At 43.6% G+C, this 9,523-nt stretch overlaps 1 long non-coding RNA gene across 1 annotated transcript; it reads left to right on the top strand.

The window, feature by feature from the left end:
* The first annotated feature begins 370 nt into the window (after positions 1-370).
* On the top strand, positions 371-8,611 carry LOC115611750. Its single transcript, XR_003992680.1, has 3 exons — positions 371-713; positions 4,082-4,123; positions 8,549-8,611. It is a non-coding gene; the product is annotated as an uncharacterized LOC115611750 (long non-coding RNA).
* The last annotated feature ends 912 nt before the right edge of the window (positions 8,612-9,523 follow it).

A 9,523-nucleotide genomic window follows, 5' to 3' on the forward strand; every position in this document is an offset into this window, starting at 1 on the left:
GGCTTGTCAACACACTGCCCGGCAAGGGCTTGCACGCCTTTCTGCTTGTGGTGCTTCGTGTGAGAGCCGGAGCTGCAGCCGGGCTACAGGCAGTGCTGGAATACCCGGTGTGGGGCAATGAAAGGTCAATTTGGAAGCCAAATATTAAGATTGCTTTCAAAAAGAAGTCCTGGGAAGCTATAAATGTGGGAGAGTCACTGGTTTCACCTGACAGAAATGCCACAGCATTATTTGTAATTAATGCCACAGCATTATTTGCAATTAATGCCACCATGTCCACAAGCTCTAAATGCAAGGAATTTGTGTGTTTTAATCTAACCCGTTGGTTAAATTTGAGATCAATCTGGTGAAGTTGCTGCCCATGGGGGTGTTGAGGAAGGTTGTGGCCCTGCGGCACAGCAGAGCTGCAGCGGGTACAGAGGCGCCATTTTGTGAGGGGCATGGCAAATGGCGGCGCTGGTCTGTGTCCTCCTCGCTCCATCTCTCCCTCCCTCCACTCCTTACTGTTTTAGAAACAAGTTTAATCCTGCTTTCAGTGAGAAATAACAACAGGACATTATTTCCCTCAGACCCAGGCTGTCATCTTGTTGAACCCTGAACTGCAGCAGCAGAAAACCGGGTTTTGGTGTGGGGCAGTTGGCTGTGGTGATGACCTGTGGAGCTGGGGTGCCTGAGGGAGCACAGCGGGAGCACCGGGACCTCCGAGCTCCCAGGTAAGTGTGTTGGCATTGCCTGAATTTAATGGCTTTACATTTAGAGAGACAAACATGTTTCTTTTTCATTTGGAAACCACCTTTGACGCTTCGCAATGGTCTGTGGTGTGGGTTCAGTGGCTTCTGTGTGTCTTGGGTCTGAGTCTCCTCGGCAGGGATCCCACCAGGGATCGAATCGCAGGGCTCTGTATTAAAAACATAGTAACAAAATCAGGTTTTGATTTTAATACAGCCCTGTTTTCTTTCATCAGGAGTTTCGAAATGCTTCTGAGGAGGTTGGTGATAGTCATAATCTCAGCCACAGTGATTTCTCATAAACATTGAAAGTGCAGCTTTACTGAATATAGCGTCTGTTTTAAATGGCTGGTGGTTCACTTGTTTTTAATATGAGCACAAGCACAGAGGCAAGTAAAATCTAATGAAAGTGCTTAGAAGATTTTGTTTTGATACCCCACAGCAGCCCTGGTTTATACTGAAGGGGGGAAAAGATTTCTTTATAGGCAGGCCTGCAGAAGCTAGAAATCTAATCTTTCTCCACAACTTATTTTATTGCATTTTTAATTTTCTCGTGCATTACCCTGACCCTTTTCTATAGTTTTTGATGCCTGGTGCTTAATTACTTATCATTAGCAATGTACATGGGGGCCTTCCTGCATATTTATAAATGTGATCATTAGTACATGGGAAGACAAAGACTTCTTTAAGACCATCATTAGTTATTCTGTTTTCATAGAAATGTTCATTAGAGAAACTACCCACCTGGTTAAATAATTATAATTAAGAATTGGTAATCTCCTTTGCATTTTTAACTTGATCTTCAGGACGTGTGTGCGTAGCTAAAGGAGTCTTGTTTGGCCATCTTACTATCTTTTCTTTTTGGTTTGAATTGTCAAGCAGATTTAACTGCTGTGTTTTGGAACTGTATACCCTAAGAATGATTTATGGAAAGATAGGTTATTAAGAAAAAGAAAAAAAGAAAGAAATCAACCCAGCAATTATCCCTGAATTCATTAACTGCACACTGGCAGCGAGAGGTTAGATAAGCCATTTACTGTAATGCACGGTATGGAGTTAAAACAAAATGTCACTGGAGCCTGGTTTCTCTGCCCTGTCTGTGGTACTCACTGCAGACACCCAGGCTGCAGGAGAACACTTGCAGAAAGGTATCATTTCCATGTCACGGTGTGGTGTTACTTGGAAATGCCGACAATAAATGCGGTGGTGTCAGTGCTCCTGCTCCCAGCCATCGCGGGGAGCTGGTGGGAAACCCATCCGAAACGCATGCGTGTGCCCGTGTGCTGTGATGCTGCAGGGACGGGAGAGCATCACCCCTCCGTGCCCACGGCGGCGGGCACAGGGAAGGCTCACCTCTGATAAACCACAGCGAGGGGAAGAGCTTGTCAGTGGCATAAATATCATCTGTAAACAATTAAGCAGCTACTGCTCATTCAGGGCAGTTTTGAGAAGCAAAGGAAGTCTGCAATCAGTTATATCTCCAATTACCATAAAAATATATTAGCCATTCATTCATTTATTAATGATTCATCAGTTAACCACACATAATGAGCAAATAATTAGCAATGCTGTACGGTTGCCAAAATTGAAGAAGTGTTGGCATTTTAAAGATGAAAGGTTGCATTTATGTAAAAAGTCGGGTGGTGATAAAGTTAATACAGGAGATAATTATAAAAGTGGCTGTCCTATTTTAGAGGCTGAGGTCCCACAAAACTTGCCTAATTGAACTGAAATTAATATTCTTCAAAAGCACGCGTGTTACTGCATACTAGCTGCTGCATTTACTCAGGGATCTCCCTTCAGTAAGGTACGTCGCACAATGCAAGTTAATAAAATGCCAGACAGCAAGACTGTGTTCTTTGTTTGCTCGGTTCAGGGCCTTGTGGAAAACAATAAATTGCATTCATGTCAGCCGAGGCCCATCCCTTTGCTAATTACCGTTTGGTACTGAAATGACTTCTGTGAAATTGGGAGCATGAAGAAACACACAGCCGTACAAGGGAGGCTTTTCAGGCTACAGCAGTAAATGTGAGATAGGCCTTAGGCGCACAGATGTTAAAACAGTGAATTCCCCTACAGATTACACTAATGGAAACCCTGTCAGGGTAAGTCAAATCCGGGGTCTGTGGTCAAAATCTAATTAATGTTTCTGTACTTAAAAAGAATATGAATGCCTGGAGGTGATGAGGAACGTATGAGAAACTCGCTTGTTTGTGAAATTGCTCGTGCGGATGGCAAGCGCCGCTGAGCCCTTCCTTACGAGGTAGCACCTGCTGGAGGAGCTGCCGACGCCGCTCAGTGCAGCGTTGCGGTGCCGGGATCGACCCCTCTTGGAAGTCCTGCCCGAAAATGGCTGTTGAGGCCTGGGCTGCCTCCCCAGCGGACAGCCATTGCCATCATTAACCATCCCCTCTTCCTTCGGTGTGACTGAGCAGTGTTGGCATCACTGTGTAGGAAGTACTTGTAGCTGAAGACCTAAGCAAAGGCCAGCTCCTCTTTGTGCGAAAACAAAGGCTCGCCCGTCTAGGTTGAGCTTAAGGACACTGCTGGGGCTCTTATGGCGCTTTCACAGCTGCACTGTGCATGGCCTGTGCAATAACAGAGGAAATGAATTTATAATGCAACAATCTCTTCGTTTTCACAAGCACAAAAATTCCCCTAAATACTTAAAATAACACTCAGAGTGGGACAGACCTTAAATTTTGAATAAATGAAACCCTAATCCAGTGTGTTGCTGAAACAAGCTTGTTATTAAAGAAATAAATTTGAAACAGCAAGTGGTTTGAGAATTTTGGATTTAATTATTTAAATCTACTTAAGATAACTCTCTACACTGTGTTTGGGTTTCCTGTTGAGAGCATGTTTTCCAGGAAGGGTATCCCACCCAGTGCCTTGAAAAATTAACTTTCTCATGCAACAGTGGTTTAAGCAGTAGAGACAAATAATTATTATTGTAATAAGGTAAGATATTCTATGGCAACTTGATGATATTTCCTGGATGCATCCTGTCATGGAAACTGCACAGAGGTATTCAGGGGGTCTGAGAGACCACTGCTGGCCTTGGCTAAATGGTGCATGTGATGCAGACCAAAACGCTCTTCAGGTAAGAGAGTTCCCTTAGTAATGTTACAGAACCAGCCGTGACCAACAGTACCCGAATCAGCAGGTTTGCGATTGTAAGCTAATTTGAGGTATTATATGTTACTTAATAGACTAATATTGGGAATCGGACTTTGTTCATTGTCGATTGCTATACTTCAGTTAAAAACTACTGTTTTCATCTTCAGGATGTAAGATTGTCTCTTGGTGTGGCATAGATCAACAAAGCAATAAACCTGTCTTTTCTTTTGCAGGGCCGTAACAGGAGCTTCCTGGATCCATGGTCTGTATTTAAGGTAAGAATCAGACAAATGTCTTCAAGATGCCCCTGAGCTGCACAAAACCCAGCAGAGGGACAAGAACTGGGGAGGCGTTCCTTGTCCCCAGCCATGACCCAGGCACAGGGGAAGTCCACTTCCCCTGCAGCCAGGAGCAAGCAGGGGAGAAAACTCTGGCTCTGAGTCATGTTTCCTTCTCCTGGGCTCGTGCTGGGACAGAGGGACGTGGCCGTGCTGCATGCTGGCTTGGCTCCTGCAGGGCAAGCATGCTGTACGTGTGCTGCGAAGAACAGGCATGGCTTTTTTGTGTTGAAGTTTCCTCACAAGCGATCATTTAAAGGTCTTCAAGGCAGGATGCTCATCTTCACTATTTCTTTCATTATGTTCTCTCTGCAATACAGCTCTTGCAGGGGGGTTACATGCTAGTTTGGGGGCCAGACTCTCTTGCTGATTATTGCCAGGGCCCAATCTGTCGTGTTGACCACTGTGGCTCAAGTGGCAACCTCCATCACAGGGATGAAGCCTTTCAGCTTTCCTGATGCTACTGGGATTGCATTGCTGTAACTGAATTTGTCCCTTTGGTCATGCATAAGGGTGGGATCTTAGGGAGTGATCAGCTTTCTAGCCAAAATTCATGGGGACAAAGTCAAATCCAAACTTCTGATTAATCTAGTTAAATGGTTCAATTACTACTCAGAGGTCTAATGGTCAACACAGCTGTGTCATCATCTGAATCCACCAACACCAACCAACTCAAGAGCTGGTTGAGCACTGGGTTCTCTAAATTGACAATATGCATAAGGATGGTCTTCAAGCAGAACCCAAACGATTTGCCTGGTTGTCCTCATTCAAGTGTGCTCAGTGACTTTCCTTGTGAGTATTAGCAATGTTTTCTTTTAGAAAGAGTTTTTATTTTCAAGAAAAGATAGTCCTACGAATACTTTTTGCTTAAGAAATAATGTCTGTCTATATGTATTGCATGAAGCAGATGTTGGTTTAAACCTTAGTTCTTGCTTAAGAGATATCTCTCAGTCCGCTGGAAAGGGTAGACTAGTTCCCTAGCTGAACCACTTTCTCCCTCTGTTGCTTTGACCCATTGAATTAATTAAGGTCTAATAAAGAAAGGGCTGAAAGATTGATGAAAATCCTTTCGCTTTTTTTTCTCCAGCAGATCTTCTGACCTGTGCTGGTCTGTCAGTGCATCTTTGACTCGCACATGCCCTCTTTTATATATAAGCACACCGATACAGAGGTTGTCTTCCTTAAAGCCAGTTGTGGATTTTTCCCTCAGTAGTAGATCAGGTTTAATTTTGGTTTTAACCAAAACAAATGCTTTTCTGAAGACTTTTTATATTAGTGAAAATAAGTAATGAAAAAATGACTACAGCAAGTCACAGTATCAAAAACAAAGACCTTAGAAAGCTTAGTGGTGACCCTTTCTTTCTCTGTTTCCTTTTGCGTTCTCCTCTTGCTAGCAGAGCAAGAGAAATGAAAACTTTGGGTTCGCTTTCCAGTTAAGTAACAAGAATGACTGGAAGTTTATGAAACGTGAGGGTTTTTAATTGAAAATGCTTACTACTTTTCAACTTTATGTCTTGCCTAGGTCAGTGTTAATGCTTGTCATATCGCCAATCCCCTCTTTTCTTTTACCTTCTCCTCCCACCAGCTCTGCGATTTGCTTCTCTGGTGTGAGAATAGCTTTTTTTAGTATACTAATTTTGCTGCTGATCAGGCTCACCTGTATCTTGAAAAAGAGTGATTACCATGAATGTGCACCTTTCCACAGTCTGCTTCTGTGGTACGAGAGGGCTTCTGGGTGCTGGGGCTTCTGGTGCTATCCCAGCTGTGCCAGGACAGCAATGATGGCCTTCAGAAGAACCAAAATGAAAAGTAGCCCCAGTTGCAACTTCAAGGAATGGCTCTAATTTGCTGTTTGTGGCCTGAAAGAACAGCATTGCTACCCACAGTGGCAGTTTGTGACAGTGAACCTCATGCTCAGGTGGCTCTCATGCTCAGATTTGTGTGCTGCAGCAGGTTTGCAGTATAGCAGGATGTGCACTAAAATAAGAATCTGGTTAGTGATGGTGTGATCCCAGTGCTGGCTGGGCACTGGCAGCTAAGCATGGATGAGAATAAGCCACCTGGACTTTGGGACTCCTGGAATGTGACATACCACTTGCTGAGGGCCATCCCTGCCCAGGAAAGCACTAAAACAGTTTATAAATCCTACTGTGTTCATTGGGATTTAGGCACCTGCTTAAAGTTAAGAGCTTGTTTAGAGAGTTTCCTCAATGAAAGCCTGACAATTGTGCCCAAGAGTAACTTTGAAATAAGTTTTAATTTGCTCATCATAACCAGCTGTCATGAGTTTCTGTAAAAAGGGTTTGATTTTGGAAAGATGAAAGACTTCCCAGGTCCTCGGCTTTTGTGTAAGCACCCTTCCCAGATACCCAGCACCCTGCTGAGCCAAAGCAGCCCTGCTCAGCCCTGCTTTTATTCCAGGTTGCTCTATGGTCCCACTTAGGCTGCAGTGCCAGCCCGGCAAAGCAAACTGCCCTGCCAGCGACTGAAATCACCCGAGTGCACCTCACCAGCCATATTCTGGCTGAGGCTATCTCTGCAGGCTACAACAGAGGAGAGAGTCCACACTGTGTTTAGTAGGTGAGTGCAAAGGCAAGTTACGGGAGCGAGAGAGGGGACATTTGTGTCCCAGTTGAAGAGCCTGCTGGACCTCCCATTTGGAAACATAGCAGGCACCAAGTCCTTTTGTGTCACAGGAGCCAGAAAGCTTCAAGAGCTTTTTCCTTCAGGATTCTTTTTTTTAACCCTGATAACCCCTTCTTTCTTATAAGAGAGTTTGAGGGTAAACTTAAAAATAAATCTAATATTAGACTTACAAGAACCAGTCTCAAAGGAATAACAAAATCCAACAAACTCAAATTACTACTTAATTCTGTATGTGCACATGTTTACACGCATCACCTACTTAAGGCAAACAGGGCTGTGTCCATGTAGCTGAGAGTTAGTATATTCTTTTTGCTCAGATACCTTGTTAATTAGTCAATGGATGATACACTGTTGTGTAGCTCTTGGAAAGGCTAAATTTGCCATTAAAACATTTAAAAGGCTTGCTTTTGTAGAGTCCTTAGGTGATTAAGCTGAAGAGCATGTACATTTCCATATAGAAGTGTACTGGGGTCAGGTAGAAACCAGCCTTGCATTTAGAGTCTTTTTTCCAGTACCTCACTCAAACCATCTCTAAATCTAAATTAATCTTCCAGAAATGTATGGGAAATTTGGTTTATGAGGGGAAAAAAAAGGTCTTGCATTATTACCATAGTCTATCAGTCTTCCCTCAGCGTGACTCCATTCATTTTGCAATGCCTGGCTGTTCAGCGCTGCCACGACTGAACTTCAGAAGACTTTTGCTAGAATAAAGTATATCACGGGAATGGTCACGTTGGGGTGCACCCACCAGGGCAGGGTCTGTGACTCAGCCCTGCCTGGCTGCAGCCGAGGGTCTGGGGGCAGATGTAGGGGAAGCCTTTGCCCTGTCCCCGAGAAGGGACCTGGGGACAGCATGGTGCTGAGGGCAGCTGCGACAAACCTGGGAGCAAACCTGGCTCTGCTGCTGTGTCCCGCTGTAGCGCTGCTGTGGCCTGCTCCCCTCCCTGCATACCCCTGCTCGGGCTGCAGCTTCCCTCTCTGCCTCCTGAAGCTGTTCCCTCCCTTGCAGACTTGGTTCTTCTCCTCCCTGCCAAGTGCACTGACTCCAGCCTGATCTGAAAGTTAATTTTAACAAATAACATCTTGGGCCGAGCCAAGTTAGGATCTGGAGATAGGACACGCTGTGGGAAGGAAGCGGGGTGGGAGGGTGTAAGAGAGCATGAACGCTCAGCCTTGTAATATGTGTGAGAGCTGATGCTCTCTGAGCAATCGAGTGCTTATTATTATTTCTCTTGGATAGGTCACCTGGGAGTGGAGGAATTTTTCATTTTAAATTAAAAAGAAATCTTTTATAATGCTCATTTCTGAAAGGAAAAAAAAAACAACCCTCACCTCATCATGGAAGCAATTAGATGGAGGACACACTGAAAGGAGTGATTAGTTGTTAATTTTTGAGCTGTTGGCCCTGACACAGGGGTTTTTGTCAAGGATTTTTATTTTTTTTTAAAGGTGTCTTTCATATGCCTATAGTCCAAGGTTACTTTTCCTTCAATAGCAATTACCATATGTCCGTTACATGCTAGAGACTGCTTGAGGTGGATGCAGTGGTCCCCATCAGAGCGTATGCCAAGTTGAAACACCAGCAGCTGTGTGAGCCACAGGATAATTGTTCCTATCTGCTGCTTCTCTTTTCCAAGTCCCAATAAATGTTCTAGGGAGTAACTTCCCCCTTCCTTGATGTGACCTGAAAGTACAGCCCTCCGGTTTGCATTTCAGGTTCCAAGTCAGCCGTGTCAAGATTTGAACAAGAATCAAGGAGGATAATGGGTCAGATGTAATTAAGAGGTAAAACTACTGCACATTTCGGTTTTCTTTCTTTCTGCCCATCAGATTGCAAACCACAGTCCCACCACCACTTCAAAAACCTAATCTGTAACTGCGCACCCTCTATAACTGCTCTGTTGTATCAGATGGAAACCAACTAACCAGACACCACAATACAACAAAATAAGCACATTGTACCTCAGAAAAATATGGGGCTGAAAACACAGAAAAAAAATGAAGTCTTGTTGAAATATGGACACGGTCCAGTAATGGAATGAGTGGGGAAACTTGAATGGATCAGAGTCAAGAAACACTCTGCTTAATTCTTGGAGTTTTTTATTCGCCATTCAGCTTACATCAGTGTTAACATCTACAGAGAAATGCAGCCATTTACAATTTGCAGTTCAATGTGTTACTTTAATTAGTATGAAAATTAAAGGGCAACTATAGGCCAATGTGAATGATTATGGAAATACATGTGCATCACATGCAATGCTCTCATTTAATTAATCGTCTTGTAAGCTATATCGAGCACTTTAAGTCAGTTGCTGAGTATAACTCTATTTTAAATAACCACTTAATACTTAACAGGATGTGGAGCAAACACTGGAGCACACGACTGCTTCTCAAGTTTCAGTGTCTGAGATTTTTTAAAGCTGACCCAAGTCAACCCAAAGAATGTTTAACACCCCGTGTCTGAACACAAGAAACTCTGTGATGTACAGACATTCAATTACATTGCTAAAAAAGTGAGAAACATTTTGTAAAATAGTGACTTCAGAAAACTAATTGGCAGCAGCAAACTCGAGAGTGAAGGCCAAAGCTAGAGGGGACCTTTTACTACAGTAACTCTAGTCAAGGAAAAGGAAAATAAAGGCATCTTTGTTTCTCAGACAAATTAGCTGATTAAGAAATAAAACATTTTAA

Source organism: Strigops habroptila, chromosome 8 (genome assembly GCF_004027225.2).
Source record: "Strigops habroptila isolate Jane chromosome 8, bStrHab1.2.pri, whole genome shotgun sequence".
In the NCBI taxonomy this organism is placed as follows: domain Eukaryota; kingdom Metazoa; phylum Chordata; class Aves; order Psittaciformes; family Psittacidae; genus Strigops; species Strigops habroptila.